The sequence below is a fragment of the Hemiscyllium ocellatum genome, chromosome 11, assembly GCF_020745735.1.
Source record: "Hemiscyllium ocellatum isolate sHemOce1 chromosome 11, sHemOce1.pat.X.cur, whole genome shotgun sequence".
NCBI classification, from domain to species: Eukaryota; Metazoa; Chordata; class Chondrichthyes; order Orectolobiformes; family Hemiscylliidae; genus Hemiscyllium; species Hemiscyllium ocellatum.
This window is the reverse complement of record NC_083411.1, coordinates 61,781,050-61,808,357: the sequence shown is the minus strand read 5'-3', so window position 1 is coordinate 61,808,357 and position 27,308 is coordinate 61,781,050. Positions and strand designations below refer to the sequence as shown.

Sequence of the window (27,308 nt, the reverse complement as noted above, 5' to 3'; positions counted from 1 at the left end):
TAATCCTTAAAGTCTTCTCCAATAACTACTAGTGAATACTTTTGAAGTAACTTTTTAGATACAGTACCATTTTAATTTGGTTTTCTAATTACTTTTATGCAGACTTTTATCCAACAAGAGATTAAGCAGATTGAGCACCAGAGCAGGACTGTGCTGAGAGTGAGTGCACGGACTGTACCTCTGTGTTCTGATCTATGCATAACCTTACCCATGTAATCAAAAGGATTAACTAATTCAGTCAGAGTGAAACAGTGACCCTGGTTATATTGAAATGGAATGCAAAATTGATGTATAATACTGAAACATATTTTCCAGAGACTCTCTGCAATCTCACTCTGACTGATGGATATTTTGAAATCGTTAATATAACACAGCTGCAGGAAAACAATGGATCTTGTCCAAATGGATCAGAAATCTCCAATCCTCACCAGGGCCCGAGTGAGCAATACTGGGAGTAAGTACCTTGCTGCAGATAGCTGCACCAATAACCTACACAGCTGGGCCAGTAACTCCTCTTGGGTTGGTTAGTTTGTTTATATGTGTTTAATGAGAGAGAAGCTGTTTCATTTTGATTGAGGTATTATTTACATTGCACACTTGTTACAAAATGGCATCATGGAAAGGAAACTTTTACTATTTAATATTCCTCTGGTTTCTAAGCATTGTAACTTTGACAATATTTATAAAGCAAAACACTTTTCTTTGTTTTCTTGCTCTTCAAGGATAATATTCATGACCAGAATTCTTAAACATGAAATGGTTAGAATCATGTGTGACTGATGTTCATTTCTCTGCTTTTAATTGTAATAAGTTATTATTTTAACACACAGTCCTGGGACTGGATTTAGATTAACTGTCTGGAGGTAGATACCATGTGTAGGAAGATGAAGGAGCTGAATTCATTGGAAGACATAGTGACTAAACCAGATAGGTTTCACAGTGCATTGTGAAGCAGTCAGTGAAACATTGTCAGAAACTCTTTCACATCAAATCAGCTGCAGGGAATCTCATCAACTTGTTTGAACAAAGCTTTACATTGAAAAATATCAATACACACGAGGAAAAAATGTCATACAGAATATCAAACTTCACATTTATTTCTGAGTGCAAGAATCAAAGCTTCTATAAATCAAAAATTAATTTAGATATTACACAACTCTGTTTGTTAAATACATTGATGCACTATGTCTAAAAACATCTGTGTGTAATGAAGAGTGTCCTAACTTACTACATGTTTTTGTTCTTATTTTCTGTAGTAAAGCAGTTTTACGCCGTTCCAGTTCAATGGATGAGACTGGGGAGGTAATCTGGTATTTAGCCCTCTGTCTGCTTCTTGCCTGGCTAATAGTTGGGGCAGCATTATCAAAAGGAATCAAATCTTCAGGAAAGGTAAATGATTGGTGATAAATAGAGTTAAAACTCGTGACAAAGTAACAGTAAAGCTAGAAACGATAAATAATTTGTGAAGTGTCTGGTTTATCTCCCAGGTGATGTTAACAGTGTCTCTATGGGAAATGGGAGATTCATAATTCATCAACACTTCAGGCCTGAGGAAGATCTGAAGAACGTTCTCCTGAGGGAAAGAACAGCAACTTCCCCAAACCCCTGCAATGTGTCCCTCATTCTAAGGGTTCACTCACTGACACTGGAATTCTGGGTGAATTTCCAATTGCTGTGGAAGGCTGAGGAAGGATTGGGGGTTGGGGGGGGGGGGGGGAGGGGGGTGTGGTGGCGGTGATGGGGAAGGATAGGATCAGGGTTTTATTTGAGTGAAATGAGATTTGTCTGGACATGAGAATGGGACTGAGACCTGAGGAACAATCATTAGGTGAAAACACTAAAATGCTGGTAATGCTCAACAGCTTGTGAAGCACCTGTCAAGACAAACCGAGCTAATCTTTCACTTCCATGGACTTTCATCTGACCGAGAGAAATAAATAACAGTTTAAGAGGTTTCTTAAGACAATGGACATGGGGAATATGGTTCGGTGAGTAAAAGGAAGATTCTGTGATAGGTTGGAGGACAACAGAGGTTAACTAACAAAGCTCTGACCTTCATCCCCGTTGTATTGTTGGATAGGTTCCAAACCAAAGAGCAAATGTAATTTTAAGGCTGTTAGAAGAATCACAACATGTGACATTCCAGTGTAATGTGCCTTTAGTAGTTATTAATGTTGAAGGAATATGTTGTAACAGCTGTGTAGCAGTTACTGTGGGTGGAATCTGTTAGTGACATGAGCAGCCTGTGCTAAGGTGAGATTTAATGCAGAATCAGGTGAGAAATCTCATAAGGTCCAACTTGACGTCAGGAACAACTTGCTGTGTCTTTTATGTACCTACCCAGTGAGGAGGTGAGCTTCTTGGGTAAGAATTACCTTTAACTGATTCTTTTCATTGTGTAATTTCTGTTATTATGTCTGAAGACCTGTGTCCCCTTAAGAAGGGTTCGAGATCGGTCAAAGGAATCGACAAATGCGGTCTATTCAAAAAACAAGGGTCATTAGTTGATTCAGTTAAGGTACCTTGATGCAATTCTATCCAGCAACACAGAGATTGAAGCTTCTGTGTTCTGGGGAAAAGTTGCGCAATTACATTTGAAAATTACACATTATTTACATGTTTTTAAAGAAATAGTACAGTCTTAATTACAAGAAAGACCAATCACATATGATTTACAGTGAATTAATCTAATGATATTTTCTGGGAAAGGGTTCTTAACTACAAAAAAATGTCCAATCAATTGTAATATGGTGATATGATTGAAGACAGGCTAATCCAATGGTATTTCCTTTAAGAAGGATATCTAATTTACGTAAATTGTCATGCCATGTATTAGTTCAACGTTTGTTCAAATGGTCAATTAATGTATCAGTGTTTATCTTATGAAAACTCTATTGTCCTCATCTTTCAACTGCAAGTTAATTCTGCAAATCAGCAGTATGTTCAGCAGTATGATTCACAGGCCATTTTATAGTATTCTTTTAAATCGAGAAACCATTTTGTTGTAATAAAAATCTTCATATTTTGTTGCCTAAATTCAAATTTTAGATCCTCATGTCTATAGGTTTAGCAGTGTTTAAATAAGCACATTATAACAAGGTATCACAAAACAAAGTCTCAACATGCAAACCCTGTGAACTAGATGAAAACGCAATCCTTGCGTACATCTTCCATGTTACTATTCCTCTTCAGTTTGTCATCTGTTCCCTTCGATGCATTGATGAGAATCCATTTAATTTGCCATTTGGTTGGATAATATTGTCTTTATTCCAAGGTGAATGATGTATAAAAGTAGGCAAAACTTGCTACAAAGGTACAGCAGCTACTGTTTTGGTCTCCTTAGTTAGGGGGTATATTTGTATTGGAGAAAGTTCAGTGAACGTCTTTGTATTAATTCTTTTGAAAATATAAGTTTGAGCCTGTACTCACAGGAATTTAGGAGACCGAGAAATGATCTTCAAAGATTTCGAATGGTCTTAGAAAGCTTGACCTTCTCAGAGAATCTCGAACAGGGAGCACAGTTACAAAATAAGGTTCTCCAAATGAGGTAGAGATGAAGTGGAATTTTTAATCTTTCAAATACTCTTCCTCCGAAAGCAGTAGAGGTCAGATCATTGAATATATGCAAGGCAGAGTTTGACAAATTGTTGATGTACAAGAGAGTCAAAGGTTCTGGAGAGGGCAAGTGTCAGGGTGATCAGGCAGAATCTTATTGCATGGTGGGGCCACATGGCCTTGTACTGCTTCAAGGTTTTATTTTCTTCTGTTGTACCAGTAATACAGGAAAATCTAACAAGGTGCTCTCCATGCTCAGGTGGTTTATTTCACTGCGACATTCCCTTACGTGGTTCTGACCATACTCCTGATCCGAGGGGTTACCCTGGAGGGAGCTTCTAAAGGAATTGAATTCTACATCGGAAGCCAGTCAGACTTCTCCAGACTGGCTGATGCTGAGGTAAATACAGCAATATGAATGATTGAGTCTCATTAGTATTTTTAGTTGAATCGATTCGTGCCTCAGCACATGTACTTTGTTAGCTTGTCATCATTGATTTAAACTGAAAATGTGTTGCTGGGAAAGCGCAGCAGGTCAGGCAGCATCCAAGGAGCAGGAGAATCGACATTCCTGAAGAAGGGCTCATGCCCGAATCGTCAATTCTCCTGCTCCTTGGATGCTGCCTGACCTGCTGCACTTTTCCAGCAACACATTTTCAGCTCTGATCTGCAGCATCTGCAGTCCTCACTTTCATCATTGATTTAAAATCAGTGTATTGCTTTTGAGTCCTTAATTCAATTCTTGGAAATTTTTAACAAAGCTTGTGATGAATTCAAAGAGTCAGTTTAAGGTCTATATCATCCTGCCATTAACAGGAAAGAAGGTCAGGGCATCAGCTATGATGGACGAGAGGATCGAAATTGATGAGGAATTATGATAGGGATTGGGATGCAATAGAATTCTTCCTTCATGCCTCCTCCTTTCTGAAATCTTGGAAATGATTCAGGAGTTTCAGGTGAAATACCTCATTGACCTACAAAGCAAATACTGACCCACATTTTGCTGTATCAGGGCAATAGAAAGAGCCACTCTTGATGAGCCTTGTCCTTATCCATTCTATGTCAATGATATTTGGTGCTGCAAGTATCTGGAAGTGGGAGATGGAAATGAAAGAACATTGTCTATATCTGAAATCTACATTGGAGTGAACATTGGAAAGCAACTGATTATATCTTGAACCAGTCAGATTATCGTACTTGGAATATAACAATGCAAGGACTGAGACAGAAAAGGAAGTGTAAGTTTGAGTGGGTGACTTCCAAGCTGTGATTCCATTCTTCCAGTAGGTAGTTTAAGTGCCAGAAATTGTGACTGGCAGTAAGTAAATGCTTGGCATGTCATTAAAAGGCTATTTCAATGTCATGTTTCTTGAAACAAATCTCCGAGGTGATTCAGTCAACAGCATAAGGACAGAAACATCATGGAGCCCAGTGAATGCAAATAGGCAGACTAGGCAATACCACATTTGTGAAGCTGACAGTGTCCTCATGCATACTGGATAATGATGGCTGGAATTTTGTATTCAGTCCAAAGATACAGCAGTCTTTGTGAATAGACAATGGTGAACACTATTTATTGCTTAATTTTTCTGACAGGAATTGGATTTTGATTTCCATTTAAATCATTTAACCATTGTTTACATAATCCTAGAAATTACAGTGTAATTTTACTGGTTCCTGTTGATATTAAGCTACTGTGATATTATTACAATATGAAAGTGATCATTATTTATGGTAAAAGGTGTTCTTTGTTGTTACTTTCACGAAAAGAATGGAATTAACTATGGTCAGTACAATACTGCAAGTGAGTCAGTCACTGAAAACCATGGCTGGTGAAAGAGTATACAGTCACGTCTTCGATAGTGCAATAGTCACGTTCCGTGTGACCCTGCGCTATGCAAGAATCACGCAATACAAGGAGCACTTACAGTGTTGCCGATGTAATCATGTTCTAGCCAACATACTTTTTGAATTTTTGCACTTTAGAAAAGCGTCCCCAATCGTCAATCACGGTACAGGTAATTTGTGTTAATGAAACGTTCATTATACCAGAAAGACCTGTGTCAGATATCCCAGAGGAAATTTAACTGTAAATAATCGACTGTAGTGATGACTGTTCTGTTTAAGAAGAGTTACTGTTGACCAGAGGGAGCTACTTTGCTCAGTTCACCATGGATTAACCACACGAGTTCTCATTATCTTCACATTAATGTCGTTTATCTGTTGTACATGTTTGTGTTTCATTTCCCTCCAGACATCTATTCTATTTTGTATTTACCAGGTCTGGAAAGATGCTGCGACTCAAATTTTCTTTTCTATCTCAGTGGGTTGGGGCACTTTAGTAGCATTGTCGTCTTACAACAAGTTCCACAATAACTGCTACAGAGATACCATCATTGTCTGTGTTGTTAATTGTGCTACGAGTGTGTTTGCTGGATTTGTCATCTTCTCCATCCTGGGACACATGGCTCACATACAAGATAAGCCCGTTTCAGAGGTTGCCCAGTCAGGTAAACTAGAGCTGTTAAAATTGTCAAGGGTCAGACAGCTTTAATGTTCTCTCTGAAGTGATTCAACCCAACATTCCAGTGATTCCAGTGTCCAGACACAATAATCAATCCTCAGATCCAAACTGATAGCCAGGCTCTGAAGACACATTGCCATGATGTTTGGTTTATACTGGACAGGGATTGGAGCTGAATAATGCAATGGTATGCCCGGGGTTGAACCCTAGCTCTTAAAAGTGAGCTTTTGAAATAATCACAGAATAGTAAATTTCAAAAGCACTCAGTTAACATTATAATCCGCTGTAAGATTTGCTATTTACCTTAGAATTACATTTCATATGAGCCACATTTTATATTTAAGAAGTAAATTTTGAATGAATTCCATAATATTGTGCTTTTAGGTGAATCAGAGACAGTTTTTATTTATTGACGATTAGTTACTGATCATATTATGTGCTCAAATATTCAATTTGACAGTGGTACATTTTAAAAAATGTTTAATATGAAGAGCAAGAAACATGGAAATGTTCTGTGCTAAGCCACTTGTATCGGTTGATGATGCTGTGATAAGTAATTAATGACCAGGTAAAGTTACAATAAAACACAGTTCACACATTCTGATTACTCCAATAGTCTGAGCACTGAGTGGTTTGACAGCCTGAACCGAGGCAGGAACATAGGAACAGGGGTAGGCCACTCAGTCTGAGTAGTTTGCCTCACTACTCCATGTAATAATGAAGGATCAAACATTTCAATGTTTTTTACTCATTCCATTCCCTGACCTTGTACACCACTGAGAATCAGAAATATAATAATCTCAATCTTAAATCTACTCAAATCTTGACCTCCACAGCCCTCTGTGCTGGACAATTCCAATGTTTCACAACACTCTGAATAAACTAATTTCTTGTCAGCTTGGCCCTCAGTGGCATCCCCCTTAGTTTTAAATTATGGCCGCTGGTTTTAGATTCTGCAGACAGAGGAAATATCTTACCTGCAGCTACTCTGTTGTTCTCTTTAACTACGTTGTAAGTTTCAATGCAATTGCCTCTCATTCTACGAAACTCTAGAGAGTAAGGCCCAGTTTTCCCAATCTTTCTTCATCGGACAGTTCTACCATTCCAGGAGCAAGTCTGCTGAACGTTTGTTGCACTCCCTCTATGCAATGACATTTTTCCTGAGAAAAAATGACCAAACTGTGCACAGTTTCCAGGTGTGGCCTAACCAAGCTGCTATACAACTGAAACAAGACTTCACTATCCCTGTACTCAAATCCTCTTGCAATAAAGGATGACATTCCATGAGGCTTCCTAATAGCTTGCTGCACACACATGTTAACCCTCAGTGACTTAGCACCAAGGAGACTGAGGTCTCTTTGTACAACTACACTTTACAATCCCCAACCATTTAAGAAACACTCTAAATTATCCGTTCAATTATTTCTCCCCATTCCCTACTCTCCAACATTATTCCCTGTTTTAAAATGCCAGTTTCACCAATATATTAGAGAGATTCTTTTTTTTGCTTAGATTGCAAATGTCACTCTGAACTCAGTGTTCACTGCTTCTAAATATTATAATTTCTGAATTGAAAGTGATTAGTATTACAAATATATAATAACTAATGTTTTTTATTGTAAACACATATCCGCACAACTTTGGTGACATGAATAGTTTTGCAAATGGTGGCTAATATTGGCAACTGTAATAAATGAAATGAAATGAATGTCAACAACAAGTTAATAGCAACGTTCATTATGTCATTTCAATTCTATTCACTGTTCAGGTTTCGGTTTGGTCTTCATTGCCTACCCAGAGGCCCTTGCACAGTTACCGTGGGCACCATTATGGTCTGTTTCATTTTTCTTCATGCTGCTCACTCTGGGAGTTGACACACAGTTTGCAGGTTTAGGTAAAAATGGCATTGCATCACTTAAAAAAATCATTTCTTTTGAAGAAATTATGACAGTGTTGGGCAAAAAAGTGCTGTTGGTGATGTTAGTGGACAAACGCACAACATTTCTTTGTAGCAATTGTTCCCTCATTGTCTGAAAGAAGAATGCAGCTCTTAGTCTTAAATGATTAGCACCTGCATCAAAATAAAAATTGGGGAAAAGTTGCATCGGCATCCAAATGATTTCACAATACAATTTGCACTAACAGCGATGGTGAGGGAAGGCATCATAGAAGATCAAAATGTGAGTTGGAGTAAATGAGAGAGATGAGGTTCAGTGTTATTAGTAAGTAAGAACGGAGAGTGTATGAGCAAATATTAAAAGAGAAAGACAAACCAGTAGAACTTATTAGCAAAAGCATGCAGCATTCAGAGTTAAGTTGATGAGCTGACAACACAAATAGAGACCAGTCACACCACCTGGTGAAGATTATTGAAATGTGGTTGCAGGAAGATCAGTACTGGGAGTGAAATGTCCTAGGGTAATGAGTATTCCAAAGGGATAGGCAAGTAGGAATAGGAGGTGGAGCTGTTTTATTGGTTAAGGGAGATATCAAGGTGCATTAAGAAATGATATTGGCACTACGAACCAAGATGTTGAATCAATCTGAGTGGAAATAAAAGGCAAGGGAAGAAACCCCTTGGTAGGAATAATTTACAGACTCTCAAACAGTACTTCCAAAGTAGGGCTGAGTATAAATGAGGCAGTAATGAGGGCTTATGAGCCAGCCACAACAGAAATTATGGGTGATTTGTACATAGATATTGATTGGATTCATCAACTTGGCAAGGGTAGTATTGAAGGAAGATTCATAGAGTGTCTGAGGGATTCTTTCTGATGGCAACGTGTCATGGAATCAACTGGCTGCTTCACATTTGGTATTGTGTAATGAGGAAGGATTGGTAAATGATCATGTAGTTAAGGATCATCTTGGAAGGTGTGATCACAACCTTCTATAGTTTCAAATTCAGATGGCAAGAGTGAAGACAGAGTCATATACAGGAGTTTTAATGTTGGCCAAAAGTCATTATACAGGCCTGAGAAAGCAGTTGGCCCTGGGGGACTGAGGAAAAATATTAAAGGAGCAGGACATTTGAAAAATGGTGGCAAATGCTCAATGAGTTACTAAATATCTGTCAATTAAAGTATATTCCTGAGAGGAAAAGGAATTATAGAAAGGTAAAAGATAATCCATGGCTTAACAAGGAGGTCGAGGATAACATAAAGACAAAAACTAGGGCATATCATACTGCAAATGTTTGAGACACTCTGGAGAATCAGGAGATCAATAAAAGGAAACTAGCAAAAACCATAAGCTCTGACACCAAAAGCTTCTATAAGTATATAAAAAGGAAGAGAGTAGTGAAAGTAAATGGTGGCCCTTTAGAGGGTGGAAATGGTGAGGTAATTATGGGAAACTCAGAAATGGCAGAGGCACTAAACCAGTATTTTGTGTCTTTTTGCAGTGGAAGATTATAATTTCTTCCCAAAATCTGCAGTTACTATAGAGGAACTTGGTGAAATTACTAGGGAAAAGGTATTAAGTAAACTGATGGGATTAAAGGCAGATTAGTCCCCAGGACCTGATGGCCTGCACCCTAAGGCAGCAGAGATAGTGGATATATTAGTTACTACATTCCAAAATTTCCTCGATTCTGGAAAGGTGCCAGTGATTTGGAAACACTTTAATGTGAAGCCTGTATTTGAAAAAAGAAATAGGCAAATCATGGAAAATTGTAGATCAATTAGTTTGACCTCAGTCATGAGGAAGTTGCTGGAGTCAATAATAAGGGAGAGAACTGACCACTTGGAACAACAAAGCTCAATTCCCCAGTGGCAGCATGGTTTCATACAGGACAAGTTGAACTTGACAAAATTGTTGGAATTTTTGAGGATGTAACTATCAAGTTGGATAATGGGGACACAGTGGATGTGTTATATCTAGACCTCCAGAAGACATTGATAAGGTGCTGCATTAAGACTGATACAAAAGGTTAGACCGGAGGGTGTTTGGGGTAGAGTATTGGTTCGGATAGAGGATTGGTTGACTGACAGAAAGCAGAGGGGCGGGATAAATGGGTCCTTCTGGCGAACTGTAACTATTGGGGTAGCACAGGGTTCAATCCTCTGACATCAATTGTTGACAATCTATATCAATGAGCTGCCGGGAGGGACAGAATGTAACAAAACAAAATTCACAGCTAGAGAATGAACTAGAATCTGGCAGATGGAATTTAACGTGGATAGGTACGAGGTTACATATTTTGGCAAGAATAATGAAAGAGCAAATTATTAATTAAATCAGAAGCAGATTCAAAGTGCCTCAGTGTAGAGGGATCTGGGTGTCCTTGTGTATGAATCACAGAAAGTGGGGATGTAGGGGCTGCATCTAATAAGAAAGGCAAGTGGAATCTTGGCATTTATTGCAAAAGAACTGGTTTATAAAAGTAATGTTGTCACAATTGTATGAGATGATGTTGAGACCATACTTGGAGTATTGTATCCAGTTCTGGTTTCTTTACTTGAGGAAGGATGTGGTGGCATTAAAAGCAGTTCCGAGGAGGTTCTCCAGGTTGATTCAAGGGATGAAAGGGCTGTCATATGAGGAACAATTGAATACGTTGGACTTGTACTCGCTGGAGATCAGAAGAATGAGGGATGATCTGATTGACACACATAAAATGCTCAAGGGGATTGATAAGGTAGATGTGGAACAGATATTCCTCCATGTCGGACAGTCTTGAACAAGAGGTCATAGATATAGCCTGAGAGGAAGTAGGTTCAAAACTGGGGTGAGGAGAAACTATTTCTCTGACAGGGTTGTGAATCTGTGGATCTCACTGCCCCAGAGTGCAGAAGAGGCAGAATCAATCAACAAATTCAAGAAAGAAATAGATATGTTTTGATGAAAAATGGGACAAAGGGCTGTGGGAAACAGGCAGGAATTGCGACCACAATAAGAACAGCCATGAATGTGACAAATGGTAGAGTGGGTTTGAAGGGCTGAATTGTCCACTCGCTCCTAATTTCTATGTTCCTCTGCCCAATAGCTATTGTGGTGATTTTCAATCTCAGATGTTAATGTTCTATATCTTTTCTTTGCTCTCATGCCTAGAATTTATCTTTTCGTTGAGACAGATCTTGCTGTTCAAGAGATGGGGATTTTTATTTACCTGCCTTACAGGGAGCAGGATGGTCAGCAAACTTATTCACTCATGTTGAAACTCACTCATGTTGAAACTCACTCATGTTGAAACACCCTACGTGATATTTGAGGATAACGATGATGCAGTTTTCCTCTGCATCAGAGCAACAGGAAAAATACAACTGGGGGAAAAATACATATCTCAGAGCCAGAAAAATGGATGCAGAAACCTTTTACTCCAGGGCTTTGGTGTGTCCAGTGGTGTTTTGTCCTGTCATTGTGCAAGTTATTAATTAATGTCTTCATTTGACATTTTCTTCCATTAGAAACAGTTATGACAGCCCTGCAAGACCAGTTCCCTACATTGGTCCAATCAAAGCGCCTTCTTCTGACAGCTGGTGTTTGTTCGTTATTTTATCTGCTTGGCCTTCTATGTGTGACACAGGTAGGTTGTATTTCAGTGATATCAGCTGTTTTCACATGTACTCAGTAACTGTAAAAGGTGATCAAATTCACAGGATGAAAAAATAAAGAAGGCATTAGTGTTCTGGTCCTTTCTTTTTGCAGTTGTTTAATGTTGTGCAGTGATCATGTCATATTGATATCTTGCTGTGATTCTGAGTTTATTCTCAGATAATCCACTCTTACAATAGGACTGGGAAACAGGACCACGGTTCAGTTTATTATGTCATAAAATTGCTCAGCAGACACATTCGTTATCGCGGTTAGTTGTTACAGGGAAGCATAGCTGCTCTCCCTTCGCAATATGTACTGCACACTGAACAAGTCTATAGCTGTCAGTGACATGTATTATATCAAGGTTATATGCTCATCAGCATGTTCTTCTTAAAATGATATTACTATATTCCTATAACATACATGAATGAAAATAAATATCTCAGACTGGTTGTGAGAACTATCACTCCAAAAATAGGTCACTGTGCTTAGGAGTTTAAGAATTGAACTGTTTAAGACTTTAAGTGGTTGTATAATGAATCAATAATTTAATAATCCTTCCAGATCTCATGATCTTCTTTCTGTCCTGTGATCTAGATTTATCAACTGACTGTTCTTGGCTCACTGATATTTTGGTGACTTTCCTTTTGTTAAAGAGGAGATTATTTTCATGGTTGCGTTCAACATTTTCATTCCCTGAGTTTACCTCTGGTGGCGTTCTGTGCACAGTCAGAATGCTCAATGTTAGAATGTTGTACAATTCCCCAAATTATTTTCTATTCCTCTTTCTCATTGTTCCATTAGATATTGTGACTCCTTGGGTTTAAGGCTCACTGCACTTTCTGAGTACTTCTGTGGGTGACCATGTTCCCTGGATGGGATGTATGATTCAAACCTTTTACCACTCTCACAAACTAGATAATTCCACACCCAGATGTCAAATGAGTGCTGTTTTTATTCTGCCTGAATGTTCAAGATGTTTATCCCATATTTACAGGAAATTGGACTGTTCATGACTTGGCAAATGTGTCCTGACTTGCTTTTTAATGTGATTGTTGCTGGTAATAGAAAGCCCATACCTAGACGTATTGTTATGAAGTGTGACATGGCAATATGGAGATGGTGTCCAGTTGCTCATTTCATGACGGATGGCTGAATAGTATGAACCATTTCATTCAGCAAAAATATTGGGTCTGGGATAATGTGGTGAGGCTGTCACATGATTTAGACCCCATGTAGTACACATCCAAGGTATCCTAGGTCCATAAAATATTTATCAGTGCAGTATGATCCAATTTCAGATATTTTCTCCAGGTACACAATGCACTTTATACTTATGGTGATTACCATGGGTGTAGTTGAGTAATCCTTCCAATGTCTGGTGGTTGGAAAATTGGAATATTACTCAGTGACTTGGTGAAAATTGTCACCGTGGATGGTAAGTAAATCTGTTACAAGCTTCAACCAAAGATATATTGGAATCTTGTGAGGGTAGAGAAATTTTTTTTCTGTTGATGTGGTGGCTGACTTTGACATGCCTGATACACCCTCACAGTCTTCTCGATTTTTCTGTTGTGAACTGAGCAATACACAGTGAGCTGTACAGGGGCCTTTTTCACCCTATGCCCATATGCCCCTGGTATAATGAGGCAATAGAGTTTACTAAAGAGCTTCAGCTACAAGCATCTGTTTATGTTTGAAAAGCATGCCTCTTGAGGGTCCCTGGCTCATCCTTGTCTGGCTAAATCCCTTGGAGCACATCTGGCACGTTTTGTATCCCATCAGGCCGGACTTTGATAATAACTTTCCAAAATGCCCTCAGTTGTGAATCATTCATTGTCTTTTTTCTTACTGTTGACCAATATTCATCTGGATTGATATTGATGATGTTTTCTTATGTAATTTTTTTGTAAGTGCAGCCAAACAGCCATTGTCTAATTTGGCGTTGGTACACCTCTCATTGTGTCTGAAGTAGCCCAGATTGTAACAAATATCAAAGTGGTTTATGTCAAATCATTTTCAATGTTTTGTTCCTACAATGAATCATTTACTAAACTGGTACATATGGAAATTTGTGATAGTGCATACCAGAAGAAATGTTTTCTGTCCTATGTTCAAACAGTTATTATGATAGAATATTGGATCCAAAAGCAATGAATTTACCATTATGTATGCCCCAACACTGTTTTGACAAGGTCAGGCCCAGTGGGAGGGATGACATGGATGAAGGTGCTCAGGCCCGAAAAATATTGAACTTGATATCGAGTCCTGACAACTGCAGGGACCCCAAATGGAAATGGGATGCTGACCAGAGTTTCCAGATGACCTTGGGCTCCTTTCATCGCAGCTAACCCATTTTCACTCACTAATGGTCCCCATAAGCAACTTTTCTTTCGCCCAGGCTCAACAGTATCCATTCCTTTGTCTGCCCAACAAGTGTTCTCTCTTTGTGTGGGCTCCATCTCCACCTGTTGTTCACTCCGTTCTCCCAATCCCTGTCTTCAGTGTATATCCCATCTTTTCCTAGCAACAATGAGTTCTGAAGAAGGATCACTGGTCCTGAAATGTTGACTCTGCTTTCTCTCCACAGAAGCTGTCTGACCTGCTGAGTTTCTCTGGCAAATTTTGTTCTTGTTTCAGATTTCCAGCATCCACATTCCTTTGCTTTTAGAATTCCGCAGGTGGCAGAACAGCCTGATCCCTATGCCCTTAACTTCCAGATACATGTACCTGTGAATGCTCCTGCATGGCTGTATGTGGAATACTCTCTGCTTCCCACCAGCTCCACCACCATTGTCACTGTTGGTGCACCCAAGTGCTTCTCTCTGAGAGAAATTATGTTTGAGACACGGAATTGTTCATTCACTTTTAATCTGTAGCAAAAGCTTCCCTTCATTGCCAAGCCTTCAAATGAGGCCTTGTGCAATCATATTCTTCAATTTCTGTTTCTGTTGGGTATAATTGCGTTGTGCAGGAAGAGATCTTGAACCCTTCCCATTATAGTGCACATTCTCTGCTAGCCCTCTGTATGAGCCAGTTAAGAGAAAGATGCGGCCGTTAATGTTTCCTTTGATTTGTTCACACTCTACCCTCCTCCTCTACATTATATACCCTCCCCACCTCTCCTAGCCTTCTCCCTTTTCACCGATGTTCCTTCTGTTTCTCTTCAGTCTCCTCCTGTGATGATCAGCTCCTCCACTATCCCCTATGATATTCCTGCTTATCCACCACCACCACACTGTTTTCTTTTGGCTCAGTTGGCTGGATGGTTGGTTTTAAAGAGAGTGATGCTGGAAAAGCACAGCCGTCAGGCAGCATCTGAGGAGCAGGAGAGTTGATGTTTCGACCATAAGCTCTTTAACAGGAAGATGATTCCAGCACCACACGTTTTGACTCTGATTTCCAGTATCTGTAGTCCTCACTTTCTCCTGGATGGCTGATTTACAATGGGGGGGGGGGGGGGTGGGGGGGGGGGGGGGCGGGGGGGAGAGGGCACCAACAACACAGGTTCAACTTCTGCATTGACTGAGGTTACCAACAAACAATAAAAATGTGAATTAAGAAGATTGATAATCCAACCATCAATAAATCGTTTTGGAGGTTTGACAACTCATTCTGACCTGGTGATTGTATACCGATTTGAAGAGAAGTGTGTTATTTTCAGTTGCTCTTGACTGGTAACTCAGTTGCTTTGATGTTAGATGCTGCAACTCAGCATCATGTCATGATCATCGGCATCAGAATTTTCTCCCTCACTGTCTGCAAACATGCTTAGCTTAGCCTAGCCTTAGGGGAGACAATGGCCTACTGGTATTATCGGTAGACTGTTAATCCAGAGATCCAGGGAATGTTTTGGGAATCCAGGTTTGAATCCTGCCACGGCAGATGGTATAATTTGAATTCAATAGACTCTGGAATTAAGAGTCTAATGAATTCAAATGAATCCATTGTTGATTGTTAGAAACACCCCTTTGGTTCACTAATGTCCTTTACTTGGTCGGGCCGACATGAGAAAGTGAGGACTTCAGATGCTGGAGATTAGAGTCAAAAAGTGTGGCGCTGGAAAAGCACGACTGGTCAGACAGCATCTGAGGAGCAGTAGAGTCGATGTTTTGAGCTTAAGCCCTTAATCAGAAATGAAGAGCTTGTGCTCAAAACGTCAACTCTCTCTTTTCGCAGCAGAGAGCGGCGGGAGCTGGGCGGAAGTTCAGGCGGAGCGCAAAGTCGGTCGGGAAGGTAAGTGATTTGCTATTAGAGTGGGTGTGTTAAGAACCTAAATTAAGAGTCCACAGGCTTGCTACAAAACAAGGGTCTAAGGAAGTTTTTAATCGAAGAGTGAGGCTTCAGCTCAGGAGTCTTTGAAAAGGAGGTTGAGTGAAGTGATTACGCCACAGTTGAAGAGGGTGAAGACATGACTGCCCAGCTGGTTCAGTGCGCTATGTGCTTGATGTGGGAGGTCAACGACTCTGGTGTGTCTGACTCGTACATGTGCGGAAAGTGTGTGCACAGTCAGCTATTGACCGAGCATATTGCAGCGCTGATGAAAGAACTCGAGGACCTTATGCTCATCCGAGGGAATGAGATCTTTCTGGACAAGACCTTCAGCGAGGTTATTACACCAATCATGCCAGAAGAGAGCAGAAGAGAGCAGACGATGAGGAAGGCAGAGAGGAGACAGGTGCAAGAGACCCCGGGAGAAGTACCTGTCAGGAACAAGTTGAAGCTGTTGGAAACAGTGGAGACTGATGACACTGCCAGTCCGCGAGGCGGCCAGGTCTGTCAATCAAAAGTTGGCGCAGAGGCAGAGCGGAAGAGTCGGACATCGCATAGAGCCGTGGTAATAGGGGACTCCATCGTGAGAGGAACTGACCGGGGTTTTTGTGGCAGCAGACGGGATTTAAAGATGGTGTGTTGTCTTCCTGGTGCCAGGGTGAAAGACATCGCGGACAGAGTGCAGGAAATCCTCAAGGACGAGGGTGAAGAGCCAGAGGTGGTGGTACATGTCGGCACAAATGATGTCGGGAAGAAGAGGAGGCACATACTACAGCGGGACTTTGGAGAACGAGGAAGAAGGCTGAAAAGCAGGACGTCCAAGGTGGTTATCTCTGGTTTGCTTCCAGTTCCTCGGGCTGGTGAGGCCAGAAACAGGGAGATAATGGACTTGAATGTGTGGTTGGGGAACTGGTGCAGGAAGCAAGGATTTAAGTTCTTGAATCACTGGGGTACATTTTGTGGCAAACATAAATTCTACAAGAGAGACGGTTTGCACCTTAACAGGTTAGGGATCAGCATTCTGGCAGGCAGGTTTTCTACTGCAACACCGCTACATTTAAACTAAGTAGCGGGGGGAGGGGACAAACTGGATGTACAAAAAGGAAGTTGAAGGAAAAGTTAGAACAAGAGAAGTCAAGAAAGACAACTGTATCAATGAGGCAGAAAATTCAAAAAGGGATCATGCTGTAAGGTTGAGTGGAATAGGGGTTGATGGGAAGGGTGAGAGCAGTAACAAATTAAAAATGCTGTATATGAACGCACGAAGCATTAGAAATAAGATGGATGAGCTTGAGGCTCTTTTGGAAATTGGCAGATACGATATTGTGGGGATAACTGAGACGTGGCTTCAAGTGGACAGGGCCTGGGAAATGAATATTCAAGGCTACACGTGCTATCGTAAGGACAGACTGACGGGCAGAGGGGGTGGAGTGGCCTTGTTGGAAAGGGACGATATTCAGTCCCTTGCGCGGGGGGACCTAGAGTCAGGGAATGTAGAGTCAGTGTGGATAGAGCTGCGAAATACTAAGGGTAAAACGACCCTCTTGGGAGTCATCTACAGGCCCCCAAACAGTAGTCTGGATGTCGGATGTAAGTTGAATCAGGAGCTGAAATTGACCTGTGGTAAAGATGTTACTACAGTTGTTATGGGGAATGTTAACATGCAGGTAGACTGGGAGAATCAGGATGGTATTGGACCTCAAGAAAGAGACTTTATGGAGTGCTTCAGAGATGCATTCTTAGAGCAGCTGGTGCTGGAGCCGACCAGGGAGAAGGCAATTCTGGATCTAGTATTGTGTAATTAACCAGAATTGGTCAGAGACCTCGAAGTGAAGGAGCCATTGGGAAGTAGTGACCATAATACATTAAGTTTCAATCTGCAATTTGAGAGGGAGAGGGTACAGTCGGAAGTGACAGTACTTCTGTTGAATAAAGGGAACTATGGAGCTATGAGGGAGGAGCTGGCCAAAGTTCAATGGTGCAATACCTTAGCAGGGATGACCGTGGTGGAACAATGGCAGATATTTCTGTGTATAATGCAGAAGTTGCAGGATCAGTTCATTCCTAAAAGGAAGAAAGATCCCAGGAGGAGGCATGGGTGGCCGTGGCTGACGAGGGAAGTTAAGAAACATATAAAGTTAAAAGAGAAAAAGTATAACATAGCAAAGATAAGTGGGAAAACAGAGGACTGGGAAGCTTTTAAAGAACAACAGAGGATTACTAAGAAGGAAATACGCAGAGGAAAAATGAGATACGAAGGTAAACTGGCCAATAATATAAAGGAGGATAGTAAAAGCTTTTTCAAGTATGTGCAAGGCAAAAAAATGTTTAGGACTAAAATTGGGCCCTTGAAGACAGAAACAGGGGAATATATTACAGGGAACAAAGAAATGGCAGAAGAATTAAATGGGTACTTCAGATCTGTGTTCACTGGGGAAGACACAAGACTGGGGAAGACCCTGAGGTAGCAGTGACCGAAGGACCTGAACTTAAGGGAATCTGTATTTGCCAGGATTTGGTGTTGGAGAGACTGTTAGGTCTGAAGGTTGATAAGTCCCCGGGCCTGATGGTCTACATCCCAGGGTACTGAAGGAGGTGGCTCGGGAAATCGTGGATGCGTTGGTGATTATTTTCCAGAATTCGATAGATTCGGGATCGGTACCTGAGGATTGGAGACTGGCTAATGTTATACCACTTTTTAAGAAAGGTGGGAGAGAGAAAGCAGGAAATTATAGACCAGTTAGTCTGACCTCAGTGGTGGGAAAGATGCTGGAGTCTATTATAAAGGATGAGATTACGGCACATCTGGATAGTAGTAACAGGATAGGACAGAGTCAGCATGGATTTATGAAGGGGAAATCGTGCTTGACTAATCTTCTGGAGTTTTTTGAGGATGTAACTCTGAAGATGGATAAGGGAGATCCAGTAGATGTAATGTACCTGGACTTTCAGAAAGCTTTTGATAAAGTTCCACATAGGAGGTTAGTGAGTAAACTTAGGGCGCATGGTATTGGGGACAAAGTACTAGATTGGATTGAAAATTGGTTGGCTGATAGGAAACAAAGGGTAGTGATAAACGGCTCCATTTCGGAATGGCAGGCAGTGACCAGTGGGGTACCGCAAGGATCCGTGTGGGACCGCAGCTTTTTACAATATATGTTAATGATATAGAAGATGGCATCAGCGATAACATTAGCAAGTTTGCTGATGATACAAAGCTGGGTGGCAGGGTGAAATGTGATGAGGATGTTAGGAGATTACAGGGTGACCTGGACAAGTTAGGTGAGTGGGCAGATGCATGGCAGATGCAGTTTAATGTGGATAAATGTATGGTTATCCACTTTGGTGGCAAGAACAGGAAGGCAGATTACTACCTCAATGGAATTAATTTAGGTAAAGGGGCAGTACAGAGAGATCTGGGTGTTCTTGTACACCAGTCAATGAAGGCAAGCATGCAGGTACAGCAGGTAGTGAAGAAAGCTAATAGCATGCTGGCCTTCATAACAAGAGGGATTGAGTACAGAAGCAAAGAGGTGCTTCTGCAGCTGTACAGGGCCCTGGTGAGACCACACCTGGAGTACTGTGTGCAGTTCTGGTCGCCAAATTTGAGGAAAGACATTCTGGCTATTGAGGGAGTGCAGCGTAGGTTCACAAGGTCAATTCCTGGAATGGAGGGATTACCTTACACTGAAAGACTGAAGCGACTGGGCTTGTATACCCTTGAGTTTAGAAGACTGAGAGGGGATATGATTGAGACGTATAAGATTATGAAAGGATTGGACACTCTGGCAGCAGGAAACATGTTTCCGCTGATGGGTGAGTGCCGAACCAGAGGACACAGCTTAAAAATACGGGGTAGACCATTTAGGACAGAGATGAGGAGAAACTTCTTCACCCAGAGAGTGGTGGCTGTGTGGAATGCTCTACCCAAGAGGGCAGTGGAGGCCCAGTCTCTGGATTCATTTAAGAAAGAGTTGGATAGAGCTCTCAAAGATAGTGGAATCAAAGGTTTGGAGATAAGGCAGGAAGCGGATACTGATTAGGAATGATCAGCCATGATCATATTGAATGGCGGTGCAGGCTCGAAGGGCTGAATGGCCTACTCCTGCACCTATTGTCTATTGTCTATTGTCTCCTGCTCCTTGGATGCTGCCTGACCAGCTGTGCTTTTCCAGCACCACACCTTTTGACTCTATGACTGGGTTAGAAAATATAAATCTTTTATTCAAAAAGAAAGAAATACAGAGCAGTTAACTTACTATCTATCATAAGTAAAATGTTAGCAATTATTATTAAGGAATTTGTGGCATGACAATGTAGGTTTTGAAGTAGTCAAATAGAGCCAGTACGGTCTTGTGAAGGGAGAGAACATATTTCACCAATTTGTTAGAATTATTTCAGAAATAATATGAGTGTTTGGATAATGGGGAAATGGTGGATGTACTTTTTCTTATATTTCCAGAGGCATTTGATAAAGTGTCACATTAATATTTATTGTAGAACATAGGAGCTCATGGTACAGGGGTTAGCATATTGACATGGACAGAAAATTAGCTGGCTAATAGTAAACAGAGAGTCAGCACAAATGTGTTTTTTTTCAGGTTCTCATGATGTAACAAGTGGCGTGCCTCAGGGTCAATTCTGGCATTTGAATGATTTACAATTTACATCAATGACATAGATGAAGCAGTAGAAGACACAGTTACCAAAGTTGCTGATGACATAAATTTGGAAAGTAATTTTCAAGGAAGACATAAGGGGGCTATAAAAAGAGAAAGATGGTTTAAGTCGGTGGGCAAAGATGTAGCAAATGGAGTATAATGTAGGAAAACATGAAGTGTTTCCCTTTTAGCAGGAAGAATAAAAAATAAAACATCATATCAAAATGATTAGAGATTGCAGAACTCTGAGAGACAGAAGGATGCGTGACAATCAAAAGTTACTGTGCAGATGCAGCATATAGAGTCATAGAGATGTATAGCATGGAAACAGACCCTTTAGTCCAATCTGTCCATGCTGACCAGATATCCCAACCCAATCTAGTCCAACCTGCCAGCACCCAGCCCATATCCCTCCAAACCCTTCCTTTCATATACCCATCCAATTGCCTTCTGAATGTTGCAATTGTACCAGCCTCCACCACTTCCTCTGGTAGCTCATTCCATACACGTACTACCCTCTGTGTGGAAAAAAGTTGCCCCTTAGGTCTCTATTATATCTTTCCCCTCTCACCCTAAACCTAGGCCCTCCAGTTCTGGACTCCCTGACCCCAGGGAACTTTGTCTATTTATCCTATCTATGCCCCTCATAATTTTGTACACCTCTATAAGATCACCCTCAGCCTCCGACGTGCCAAGGAAAACAGCCCCAGCCTGTTCAACCTCTCCCTATAGCTCAAAATCCTCCAACCCTGGCAACATCCTTGTAAATCTTTTCTGAACCCTTTCATATTTCACAACGATGGCACAGTGGTTAGCACTGCTGCCTCACAGCGCCAGAGACCCGGGTTCAATTCCCGCCTCAGGTGACTCTCTGTGTGGAGTTTGCACATTCTCCCCGTGTCTGTGTGGGTTTCCTCCGGTGCGCCGGTTTCCTCCCACAATCCAAAAATGTGCAAGTTAGGTGAATTGGCCAAGTTAAATTGCCCATAGTGTTAGATGAAGGGGTAAATGTAGGGGAATGGGTCTGAGTGGGTTGCGCTTCGGCGGATCGGTGTGGACTTGTTGGGCCGAAGGGCTTGTTTCCACACTGTAAATAATCTAATCTAATCTTTCCAATAGGAAGGAGACTAGAATTGCACACAATATTTCAACAGTGGTCTAACCAATGTCCTGTACAGCCGCATCATGACCTTCTAACTCCTGTACTCAATACTCTAACCAATAAAGGAAAGCATACCAAATGCCTTCTTCACGATCCTATCTACCAGCGATTCCACTCCAAGGTCTCTTTGTTCAGTAACACTCCCTCCGCCCTTACCATTAAGCATATAAGTCCTAAGATTTGCTTTCCCAAAATGCAGCACCTCGCATTTATCTGAATTAAACTCCATCTGTCACTTCTCAGCCCATTGGCCCATCTGATCAAGATCCTGTTGTAATCTGAGGTAACCTTCTTCGCTGTCCACTACACTCCAATTTTGGTGTCATCTGCAAATTTACTAACTGTACCTCTTAAGCTCACATCCAAATCATTTATATAAATGACAAAAAGTAGAGGACCCAGCAGCAATCCTTGTGGCACTCCACTGGTCACAGGCCTCCAGTCTGAAAAACAACCCTCCAATATATTTAGGAAAAACGAAGAGTGTGCTGCTGGAAAAGCACAGCAGATCAGGCAGAATCCAACGAGCAGGAAAATCAATGTTTTGGGTATGAGACCTTCATCAGGAGTGAGGCTGGTGGCCCAAGAGGGCTGACAGATAAATGAGAGAAGGAGTGGGCTGGGGGTAAGGTAGCTGAGAATGCGATAGGTAGATGAAGTTGTGGGTGAAGGCGATAGGTCAGAGAGGAGGATGGAGTAGATAGGTGGGAAGGAAGATGGACAGGTAGGACAGGTCAAGAGGGTGGTGTCCAGTTGGAAAGTTGCATCTGGGATAAGGTGGGGGGAGGGAAAATGAGGAAACTGGTGAAATCCACATTGATCCTATGTGGTTGGAGGGTCCCAATGTGGAAGATGAGGCATTCTTCCTCCAGGCATCGGGTGGTTAGGGTTTGGCGGTGGAGGAGGCCCAGGCCTTGCATGTCCTTAGTGAATGGGGAGTTAAAGTGTTCGGCAATGGGGCAATGGGATTGTTTGAGCGTGTGTCCTGGAGATGCCCTCTGAAACGTTCTGCAAACTGGAGTTCTGTCTCCCCGATGTAGAGGAGACCACATTGGGAGCAACAGACATAGTAGATGATTGTGTGGAAGTGCAGATAAATCTCTGACAGATGTGGAAGGCTCCTTTGGGGCCTTGGACGGAGGTAAGTGGGGAGGCGTGGGTGGAGTTTTGCAATTCTTTTGGTGGCAGGGGAAGGTGCCAGGATAGGAGGGTGGGTTGGTGGGGGCATGGACTGAACAAGGGAGTTGCAGAAGGAATGGTCTTTATGGACCATGGATAGGGGTGGGGAGGGAGATATATTACCTAGTGCATTCTCAGCTATCCTCCCCCCCAGCCTCATCCCTCTCCCATTTATCTCTCAGCCCCCTTGGCCCACAAGCCTCATTCCTGATGAAGGGCTTATGCCCAAAACATCAACTCTCCTGCTCCTCAGATGCTGCCTGACTGGCTGTGTTTTTCCAGCACCGCACTCTTCAACTTTGATCTCCAGCATTTGCAGTCCTCACCTATATATTTGGGAAAGCTAATATAACTTTATCATTTGCTGCAAGGCTGAGTGGATACAAAAGTAGAGATGTTAAGCTTCAGTTATACAGTGCACTGATGGTTCCATAATGTGAGAGTCTGTATACAGTATTGCTTGTATTATGGAAAGAAGGACGCAAATATATTCAAAGCAATTCATAACAGCGGTAACCTTATTAAATTATGTGGAGGTGCCAGTGTTGGACTCGGATGTACAAAGTTGAAAATCACATATCACCAGGTTATAGTCCAACAGGTTCTTTTGGAAGCACTAGCTTTCAAAAGTTTGCTTTGAATTCTATGTCATACGATCTTATACTCCATAACCACCTGATGAAGGAGCGGCGGTCAGAAAGCTAGTGCTTCCAAATAAACCTGTTGGATCATAACCTGGTGTGTGATTTTAACCTTATTAAATGGTGGAGTAAGCCCCAGGGACAGGATGGCCTACTCCTGAGCCATGTTCCCTTATTCAGATATTTGTGTTGAATGGGAATGTAGTTCAGATACTGAGTGGGGAGAGTTGGTAATTTCACAAATCCCATTAATGCAATGTTCCCCAGGCAGTTAAAACTGGAGGCAAAAAGTTAAGATGTACATGAGGGGTCATGATGTCTAAATCTAGGATGTATTTAGATTAGATTAGATTACTTACAATGTGGAAACAGGCCCCTTCGGCCCAACAAGTCCACACCAACCCTCCGAAGAGCAACCCACCCAGACCCATTCCCTACACCTAACACTACAGACAATTTAGCATGGCCAACTCACCTAACCTGCACATTTTTGGAGTGTGGGAGGAAACCAGAACACCCGGAGAGTGCTCACGCAGACACAGGGAGAATGTGCAAACTCCACACAGACAGTTGCCTGAGGCGGAATTGAACCTGGGTCTCTGGCGCTGTGAGGCAGTAGTGCTAACTACTGAGCCACCATGCCGCCCATAGGGTCATAAAGTCAGAGATGTACAGCACAGAAACAGATCCTTCATCCATGGTATCAGATATCCTAAATTAATGTAGTCTTATTTGCCAGCATTGGGCCCATATCACTCTAGACTATTCCTATTATATATCCATCCAAAAGCCTTTTAAATGTTGTAATTATACCAGCCTCCAAAACTTCCATACACACACCACCTTCTGCATGAAACTGCGCCCCAAGGTCTCTTTGTTCAACAACGCTCCCCGGGACCTTAACATTAAGTGTATAAATTCTGCCCTAACTTACTTTTCGAAAATGCAGCACCTCACATTTATCTAAATTAAACCCCATCTGTCACTCCTCAGCCCATTGGCCCAGCTGATCAAGGTCCAATTGGACTCTGAGGTAACCTCTTCACTTATTTGATCACGTGAGATCACATTTGGAACACTGCAGGTAAATTCTGATCTCCCCATTTCAAAAATGACTTTCAGGTGAGAATGGAAAGAGGGAACAGCAACATAATTGAATCCCACACACAAATGAATGAGGGAATATTGAGCATCGAGTTAGAATTGTGTTGGAACAGTTCTGAAGATGAGTTGTACCAGACTGGAATCAATATGTTAGTTTCTTTCTCCACAGATACTGCCAGACCTGCTGATTTTTTTCCAGGAATTTCTGTGTTTGTTTCAGATTTCCAGCATCTGTAGTATTTTGCTTTAGTTATGATGTGGAAGTGACAATGTTGGACTGGAGTGGACAATTTCAGAAGTCATACGATGTCAGGCTATAATCCAACAGGTTTATTTGAAATCAGAAGCTTTCAGAGCACTGCTCCTTCATCATCTGATGAAGAAGCTTGTGATTTCAAATAAATCTGTTGGAATATAACCTGACATTGTGACTTCTGAATTTGCTTTAGTTAGAATTGTGCTTTTATTATAAGCACTTACATGTATACATTTTTCAAATCTCATCAAAGTCTGAATTTGAAAGTAAGAGTACGATCATTTTCCTGTGTAACATTTTTGAATTTTCCATTTAATTTTAGGCTGGGATTTACTGGCTAAATTTAATGGATCATTACGTTACGGACTGGATTCTCGTTATAACAGCTCTCCTGCAACTCATCGGTCTCAGCTGGATCTATGGTCAGTCAATCATAAAAAGACCGAAACAAATAAACATATTAAATTTAAAGTACTTTGTGAAAATTAAGGTTTTTTTAATAAAAATCAGACCAAATGAATCAGATGCTGGCAGACGTGTATCAGAATTCACTTGCTCTTCCTGACAATGAAACCTAATTGGTTCCAGAAACCAGCATGAAACACACAACATCATTTTTTTGCATCCTTCACTCAGGATCCACTTGTTTTTGCTGGATTTTCAGCCAATTTTACTACAGTCATTGTCTTGTTAATTGCTGATATTTGTATTATTGCACAAATCCAAGATCACATAGGGAGTTTATCTTTCTGCTGTTAGATTGCTTCACAAATATGTGATGTACAAAGGTTCCTGACTGACCTTCAGTAGCAGTGATAATATTAGCAGCCAACTTGCAGTTACTGTGTGTTTGTTGTATGTAGTGAGGCAGCACAGAGCCCAGACTGTGTAAGTATGAGTTTTATAGCAATATAAGTACTTAAGACAATGAGACCATAAGACAGAGGAGTTGAAGTAGGCCATTCACCCACTGATTTTGCGCCACCATTCAATGAGGTCATGGCTGATTTGACTATCCTTCACTCCACTTTCCTACCATTTCCCCACAATGTTTGATTCCTTTTCTGATTTACAATCTATCTTACATGAATAGACTTATATACCTAGCCTCAACAGCACTCTGGGGTAAAAAGAATACCACTGCACTCTAAGAGCAAAAAGTCTTCCTCATCTCTGTCTTAAATATGTAACCCTCTGGTTCTCAGGAGATGCCTTCTGGTCCCAGACTCTAGCATAAGTGAAAACAGCCTCTATTCCTATATCTGATCAAGCACAATCGTTAACAAACATATACTTTTCAAAATAGATCGCCTCTTATTCACGAAATTCAAAAGAGCTCAAGCCCAAACTACTCGAACACATCCTGAAAAGAAAATCTCTCCATATCCGAAATTAATCTCATGAACCTTCTTTGGACAGCTCCAAAGCCAATATAATTTTTTGAGGGGGCGATGATGACCTGATGATATAATCGCTGGATTGTTAACCCAGGTACTGCCTTAGGGATCCAGGCTCGAATCCCATCATGGCAAATGGTGCAATTTGAATCATAAAATCTCTGCAATGTGGAAGCGGGCCATTTGGCCCAACGAGTGCACACCAACTCTTTGATGAGCATCCTACCCAGACCCAGACCCCCCAGACCCTATCCCCGTAATCATGCATTTCCATGCCTAACCAGCCTAGCCTGCACATCCGTGGACATTATAGAGGAAATTAGCACGGCCAGTCCAACCAAGCTGCATAACTTTGGACTGTGGGAGGAAACTGGAGCACCTGGAGGAAACCCATACAGACATGGGGAGAATGTGCAAATCCACACAGACAGCCACCTGAGGCTGGATTTGAACCCAGGTCCGTGGTGCTGTGAGGCAACATTGCTCACCACTGAATCACTGTGCTGCCCCGTTTTATTGAATTCAATAAAAATCTAGAATTAAGAGTCCAATTATGACCTTGAATCAATGTCAATGATTGAAAAAAACCCTCTGGTTTGCTAATGTCCTCAGGGAAAGAAACTGCTATCCTTACCTGGTCTGGACAACATGTGACTCTGGACACATAGCATATGGTTGACTCTTAACTGCTCTCTGGGATGGACGATAAATTCTACTGAGCCAGTGGCATCCTCATCCCATGGAGGAATAGAAACTGTTCCGAATATTCCAGCCATGGTCCTCACTAGTGCCTTGAACATTTATAACAAAGCTTACCTATTTTTGTATTCTGTTTGCTTGAAATAAAGGCCAAACTAACCATTTTCACTTTCCTCATACCCATATTAAATTTAAAAGGCCAGGCTTTTCAGATTTATGCACAAGGAACCCCAAAATCCTCTGTGCTGCAGCTTTCTGCAGTTCTTTTCAGTCAAATAATATTCACCTCCTCTATTCTCCCGCCAAAGTGTATTACTCAC

At 41.4% G+C, this 27,308-nt stretch overlaps 1 pseudogene; it reads left to right on the top strand.

Moving 5' to 3' along the window:
• Window positions 1–27,308, top strand: part of LOC132820030 (sodium- and chloride-dependent neutral and basic amino acid transporter B(0+)-like) — a 100,119-nt pseudogene that overhangs the window by 11,332 nt on the left and 61,479 nt on the right.